We start from the raw sequence: 7,860 nt of genomic DNA, 5'->3' as shown, positions 1-7,860 counted from the left end.
TGTTTCCAGCAACAAGCTGAAGTGCTGTAGAACATATATTTTTTTTAATCTTTTTATTCATTTTTCCATACAATATACATGCAGTAGCATGTTATCATGTATCTTCTCGACATTAATGTAAATGTCAAAAATAATTGTGTTGGGGGGTGAGCCTCTTGTTTCCGGGTGGAAACCAGAAAACAAGAGGCTCAGGCCAACATTAGGCAGACACACTCACTCCAGTGATGTAGAAGGATTACTGTGCAGGGGGGAACCATCCATAACTCTTAAGGGGACCCACCAGTGATGGAGAGAGAAGGGGAGTTTGGGAGGATGTTGGGGGTTGCCTGTTCATCCAGATCGGTCTCATTTCTGGACAGTGAAAAGGTATCAGCATTGTCTGTCGCTGGTGCGCCAGAGTCTGAGTCATCACCCAGGTCCGTGCCCCGATTACCCAACCTGTCCAACATTTTCCCCAGACCTCACGGTCACGCCTTGCATTGTCATTAGTGTGTACCTTCCGAAGCCTGCATTGTTCCGCCACCACCCATTCCAGGCAGTCTGCAAGCCATTCAAACACAATCGAAGAGCTCTGGCTAGCCCAAAGTATGGCTATGCGCCGGCTCACCAGCACCGGTCCCAACTGTGCAAATATGTACCCCATTTTTTACCATTCTTGGAAAGAGGCAGCAGTCCTAGCAGGCAGTGGTGTGGTGTTAGCCTTGCAGTCATCTTTGTCACTCTACGCACCTCCTTTAGATCCTCACCCCTGAACTCCTGTATCTGCATGCAGTCCCATGTAACATGTACAGAATCTGCAGGGAGTGTCCCACACCAAATGCGGTCCATCGGACTCATCGTATAGATCATAAGTAGGCACTGCGGCATCAGGTTTGCTCTTTGTATATAATAAACATTTACCAATTTGAATCGAGCATTGCTGGCAACATCACAGACATGTGCCAGGGCCCTGTTCCATTCTCCATCCGTGAGGGGGCTCTGTGACTCCCCATCCCATGCAGCGCACCTGTTTCAACATTTGTCTGCCTATCACTATGATGGCAGCTTTTAGCCAGGAGATAATGCCTTTGGAGGAGCCGCGATCTGGGATCTAGGATCATCTGCAGGACTTGGGACTCACCCGGCTTGTGTTGGAATGATGTCCAGATCTCACAGTGTCATGCGAGATATGCTTGCGTACTGCACAGATTGTTCCCGATCTATGTCGTAGTGAGTTTCAACCTCCTCTGCCGACATAAAGGTGCCATTTAGGAATAGGTTTCCTGCCCTCTGACAACCACCTTCCTTCCATTTAGCAACATCCATGGAATCCCGGATATTCAGGAAGGGGCGCTGCCACTAAATCAGGAGAAGTCTGGCTTAAGGTGCCCATTTCAGAACTAGCTTGACAGTTTTTTCCCATGCCTGAGCCACTTGTATGACAATAAAAGGAGTCCTCACCAAGAGTCGTCGTCTGCACATGAGCAAGTTGGGAAGCTCAGCCAGTACAGCCAAGCCAGATAGTAATTTCTTCTCCCAGTTAGGGCCGTCTTCACACCATAGTGCGATGTACTGCAACATTCCTGCCATGTAATATGGTTTGAGATCCTGGAAACCAGGACCAAGTCCAGTTTCAGGATCTCAAGGTCGACTCTGCACCTTTTGCCTGCTCTTATCAGGGTCAGCATCGGCTCATCAATCTGCGTGAATGAGTTTTGCATCACATAAAGGCAACAGGGTAAGAGGACCATTTTGCTTAGGACCACCCTATCACTGACAGTGGCAGCGTGACCCAGAACTGTACAGAGGCTGTGAGGCCATCCAACACCCTTCCCATATTCAAATCATACTGTAGGCGGGGCAGTGCATTATTTTGCATAACCAGACAACGGAAACTCCCTGTCTTCCAGGCTAAACCCACATCAGGGATATCAAATGCGTCCACATCAGCCAATACCGCCAGGGGGATCAGCACTGTCTTATGCCAACGCAGAGCCCCGATACCGCTCCAAAGCCTGCCATCAGTCGTAAGAGAATAGGCACAGAACACTCAGGGTCCAGCACATAAAGCAGCCTATCATCAGCATACATAGATGCAGCATGTGTCTCATCTCCCACCCCTATACCCTAGTCTCGTAGTTTGGCTCTAAGGCGTATCACCAGTGACTCCATAGGGAGCGCAAATAGTAGTGGCAACAATGGGCAGCCGTGTCACGTATCCCTTACTACACAGAAGGGTTTGGACACCTCACTACCCACGCGCATCCTAGCACTTGGTGCCATATAGAAGAGTTGCACCCACTTCAGGAATTCCTCACAGAGTCCCATCCGGTGGAGGACCTTCCAGAGATACGTTAAGGACAAGGTGTTGAATGCCTTCTCTATGGCTACTGCTTTTAGCACAGCTTGTATGCCTGTGATAACAGCTTTGTGCATCACGTGCCATAGGCCTCTCAGATTCATGTGTGTACCATCATCCAGGCATAAAGCCACATTGATCCTTACAGACTAGATGCATGACCGCCCAGCGCAGGATCAGCGTTAGGGCCGCGTCTGATAATTTGACATTGATGTTAAGCATCGAGAGTGGCCTATATGACCCAGAGTCAGCAGGGTCTTTGCCTGGTATGGGGAGCATAATTAGAAGGGCTTTCCGCACAAGAGCCAGCAATTTGCCTATTTCTTGTGCCATATGTAGAGTTTCAAGAAGTGCAGGGAGCAGAGAGGTGAAGTATGCCAGGAAGTATTCAGCCGGGAGACCGTCGGGTCCTGGGGATTTCTCTCTGGCCATATCCCGAAGGGCCTCACTCAGCTCCTCCAGTGTGACGACTTCTCCGAGTCCATCTGGTTGGGCCTCTGTCACCAGGGAATATCAATCTGAGCTAGAAAACCCTCAACTGTAGAGGCTCCTGCCTGCACTGAGGCCAGGTACACCCCAGCCAGGTGGTCGCGCAGGACCAGGTTAATTGCAACTTGATCCATGGTTAATGCACCATCAGGTCTGCGGAGGGTGAAGATAACGGCAGAGGACGTTCGTGTTTGAGCAGCAAGGCCAACATGCAGTTCGATTTATTGCCTTCTGTATGAAGACGCTGCCTATAGTACTTCAGGACATGAATGTCCAGTCCAGATGGCCGCCACTTTCCTATGCGCCTCCTACACTTCTACATCTCCCTTCTCACGGTACAACGTTCATCTCTATAATCCTTCAAGGTGCTACTCCCTCTCCCACAATTCTTCCTGATCCTATAGATCTTGCAGAGGCTTTCCCCTCGGATGACCACTTTAAGAGCCCCCCACTCTGTGCCGTGTGTCATGACGGTGTTCCAGTTCGCAGCAAAGAAGCCTTGCTGTGCCTCCATCATGTCTTTGTGGTATTCAGGGTCACCCAATGCTTCAGGCCACTGCCTCCATAAGGGGATGCAAGGTCTATGTCTCTGTACACCGCACTCCAATAGTAGAGGGGCATGGTCAGAGAGAAACCGCACCTGATAGCTTACCTTTACAACATTAAGGACACTCTTGTTTGTTAGGAGAAAACAGTCCAGACTATGGGCACTGTGAGTGGGAAGTAACAAGAGAATTCCATACTCGAGGGGTGGAGCTCCCTCCAATTGCAGTCTAGTCAAGGTTTCCCGCAATCCCACTATCATACGAGGCTTTGTGCCCATCCGGGGCGGATGCCGGTCCAGTCTACCATTTAGAATACAATTGAAATCACCCGCCCAAATGATAGACATACCAATGTAGGAGAGTAACTCGGTTTCCAGAGCTCCAAAGAACCCTTCCTAGTCAGCATTAGGTGCATATACATGAAGCAAGCAAAGTTCCCGACTGTCCAGTAACCCATGTAGAACTACATATTGTCCAGCCATGTCAGCTACCTGCCCTCGCAACTAGAATGGGACCACAGGGGCCACCCATATAGACACCTCTCTGGCATATGAGGAATAAGTGGAAGAATATAATTGTCCTCTTCTCTTTTTGTGTAGCTTCTGGGCTGCAGCGTCCTGGAGGTGCGTCTCCTGAAGGAGCGCAATTTGCACTCCCATCCTCCTAAGATGGGTGTGGGTCCTAAATCGCTTTACAAAGGAGTTTAACCCATGCTCATTCCATGTGAGTATACGTACTGAGTCCATTGTGAGAAAGTGTCAAGTCAGCTACAGTCATCATGCGCGGCCTCCCCAACCCCCAACCCCCTCCCCGATTCAGACACACAGTTGCCACTGCAATAACGATATACTGTCCCCGATGAACAACTCCCAATCACCCTCCCTGGGTAAACATGCCAGAATTCACCTAGTGTCTCCCCACGCATTGTAACATACCCTCCCACCCAAACTAGCAGCCCAAATAGAACTTCAGTCTGCTCTAGGGACACCACATTTTGTTGCCCAGGACCAGGAGGGGTTCCTACATCTTCCTCCCTTGGCTACTGGTGCCCACTTCTACTTACTCCCCACGCACTCCAGGAGACTATTCAGCCTCGGTCCATGGTCTCTTGTTGGAAGATCATGTAATTCTCCGGGCTGCTGCACTACCCCTTATGGTGCTACGTTCCTCCTCGCTGGATGCATTAAGGAGAACTGCCTGCCTCTTAGCTGAGAATCTCCCTTCTTGCCTGTGGTCGCGCTCTGTTGTTGGTTGTCCAGAAAAGGAATTAAAAAACAGAAAGCAACTTTGTTAAAACATTGGGTAAATAATGCATATCTCAATAATTGTAACAGACAATGTGGACATTTTACCAAACTGCAAACTATCCTGAGCTTTCGTATGGAAATTATATGAAATAGAAGTCCATTAAATTGCTAATTCACAATAATGCTGACTTTTCAACCATTTAAAATATGTGCCAGGGTAGGTAAGAGTTTTGTTAGGTGAAAACTTATTTCCACCTGTTATTTATTTAGGTTCATTATATGTTAAACTCACTGTTTATCTTCAAGGAATTTACAGTTATCTTAAGTAAGTATAACTCGTGACCTAATATAACTATAACTTGCGCCCTCGCCATGCACTGCTAACTTCCCCACATATTACATCACTCATGACATCTTCTATGACATCATTCATAATATCACTACAACATTTGCAATGAAATTATTGATGCGAAAACTGTGCATGGCAGGGGCATGAATTGTACTTACCTTAAGGAATGAGTTATAGTTACTTGAGATAACTATAAATATAATGGTTGAATTTCTGTGGTTTCTTTAGTTTAAAATATTAACGTTGTTACTGAACATTTCACCTAACTGTAACGTTACTTTAACCTTTTCAAAACTCATGTACACCTATGTACCAAAAATAAATATACATGTACTTATTGTCTCCCTGCTGTTTTCCAGTTGAGCATGGAGGGTTGCCCAGGCAGCTTTCAGGACCCTTTGGTACAGTAGTGTCATGCGGAGGTGCAGTGTTTGTGGCTGGGAGGACAAGCCCATATTGTCCTGGTCCTTAATATAGGCCCAGTGATGCAGGTTCACCCAGCACCTATGGCACAGTTTCCCACACCAGTTGAAGACATCGACTGCACTGCAGCAAAACTAGTGCCAGCCATTAGTTATGGTCAGCTGGCTTTCCCGGGGTCTCAGGACACCCTTCTCATTGCAGCCCAAGCCAAAGTGTATAAATCTGTTTTCTTCATCTCAAGGTCGGCAAGGAAGTCAAGGCTAAGACTGGAGCTAGGCCTGGTAAGGCCAGACCTGATGTGCCAAGGGGAGATTATAAAACTATACTTAAGGATCTTAAGGGCCCCAACAAATTCCTTAAGGCAACAACTAAGAGTCATCTTTGAGGGGCCAAGATCAGCATGGCACTCCAGCCTCGGCAAAGTGCTCAGCACATTAAAGATCGAGAAAAAGAGCATACCATTGCCGGAAATTCCTTTAAACGCCTGGAAAAAAGCCATAAATAGACAAGCCCGCGAAATTTCATTTGATCAGGACCTTAAATCTCCTCGGTCTAGCCCCCACTTAGCCCCGCTGAACAGCTCCTATACGGCAGGCAAAGCACAACCCTACCTAAGCGAGGCACTGACACCACAAGCCCAAACCAAAATTCTCTCTATAAGACTATGGGCCACATGCATGAAGCTTTTTTGCATTCGCAAACGGTGCAAATCGCAAAATTCGGCCGTTTGCGAATGCAAAAACCTCTTTTGGGATGCATCATTTTTTTTCATTTTTCTCAATTTAAGAATTTGCAATATTTTGCGATTTCTCAAATTGCGATAGCATTTAAGAAATCGCAAATTTTGCGATTTCTTAAATGCTATGCAGGTAAAATTACCATGAAGTAAACCTTCATGGTCATTTGCGAAAAGTCCTTGGGACATGTGTGTGAGTAAAATGTACTTACGTGACATATCAGGGGTGCATTTTGCGATTCCTTAATAGCGAAAAATACCGATTCGCTATTAAGGAATAGCAAAATGCTATTCATCAAGAAATCACTTAAGAAATAGCGATTTCTAATAATTCCTTAATTGCGACTCGCAAATTGCGAGTCGCAATTTAGGATTATCTCCCTATTCATTCCTATGGGCCTAGAGGCCCATAGCAATGAATGGGAAGACATTCTCAATTTGCTTATCGCAGTTAGCGATTCGCAAATTGAGTTTGCGATTTCAAGGGTGCAGGGGTGTCCAAAGGACACCCTTTTGCACCCCTGAAATTGATGTGTGCACATATGTTGCGCACACACATGCCCTTAGGGCATGTGTGTGCGCAACATGAAACTTTGAAAAATGCACTTTAGTGCATTTTTCAAAGTTTTTGCTATTTACCACGTAGTTAGACTTTGCGGTAAATAGCGGCCCCAGATTGCGAATTCCCAATTTTAAAATGATTCATGAATTGCATTTAAGGAATCTCAAATTGAGATTCCTTAAATGCAATGAATCGCAATTTAGCGATTTCTATAATTGCGATTTTTGCATTTGGGATGATGAATCCCAAATGCAAAAATAGCGCTCGCAAAGGGCCAGATTCTCAGAATCTGGCCCTTTGCGAGCCAATTTTAGTTTGATGAATCTGGCTGCAAGTGTATTAGGAATCACCGACTTTAACCCCGCATGGGCCCGCAAGGGCAAATCCACAACCTGCAGACTGTGCTCCTACATGAGTGAATCCTGGCTACATCTCCTATGCTGCTGCCCCACCCTTAGGAACGAATGCCAACGACTTCTTCGCCCAGTTTGTATCACTAAAGGAACCAAGACATGTAGCAAAGCGTCAGCCTTGTGCTTCTCTAATACAAACACGTTGACCTTGGCGAGACTGGCGAAATGTATCCATCACATTAGGATTGCATTAAAGGCTGCAAATGAACACACTGAAACCATGGCGTCTAGCACGACAAAATAAGGGGTATGAAGCAGACTACATGCAAACAAGTACAGAACCCTGCACTTACTCACCCATTCTAATGAGACTTCACCATATTTATGTCTCTCAATGGAAGGGCCAAGGAGATCCGGCCTACAGATTGCTGAAGCAGAAACCACCAAGGTTTACATAGGTGCTTCAGAAACTTTGTGCAAGGTCTCACGTCAATGACTACCGGCACTGGCTGAATGAGTGGGCGTCATGGGGAGGGCACTTAAATTAAATTTCATCTGATGCCTTTATACTTCAATTGTGACTATTGTTTTTACCTTCGTGTTTTATACTTTTACTGTAATGATATTAATTCATTGTACAGTTATTAAATAAAATCAAATTCACTGCAGCGCACAGATATGTCACTCCATATTTGGTCTGGTCTGCATTGCTCAACTGGTTATTAGGACCACCATAAAGCGGAGGGCACTGGGCTCCAACTCCATTACTCATAATATTTAATTCTGTCCCGGTTTTTAGAGAGATGTGACTAAATACG

This window comes from Lissotriton helveticus, chromosome 6 (assembly GCF_964261635.1).
Source record: "Lissotriton helveticus chromosome 6, aLisHel1.1, whole genome shotgun sequence".
Taxonomy (NCBI): domain Eukaryota; kingdom Metazoa; phylum Chordata; class Amphibia; order Caudata; family Salamandridae; genus Lissotriton; species Lissotriton helveticus.
Note: the sequence above shows the minus strand (reverse complement) of the source record.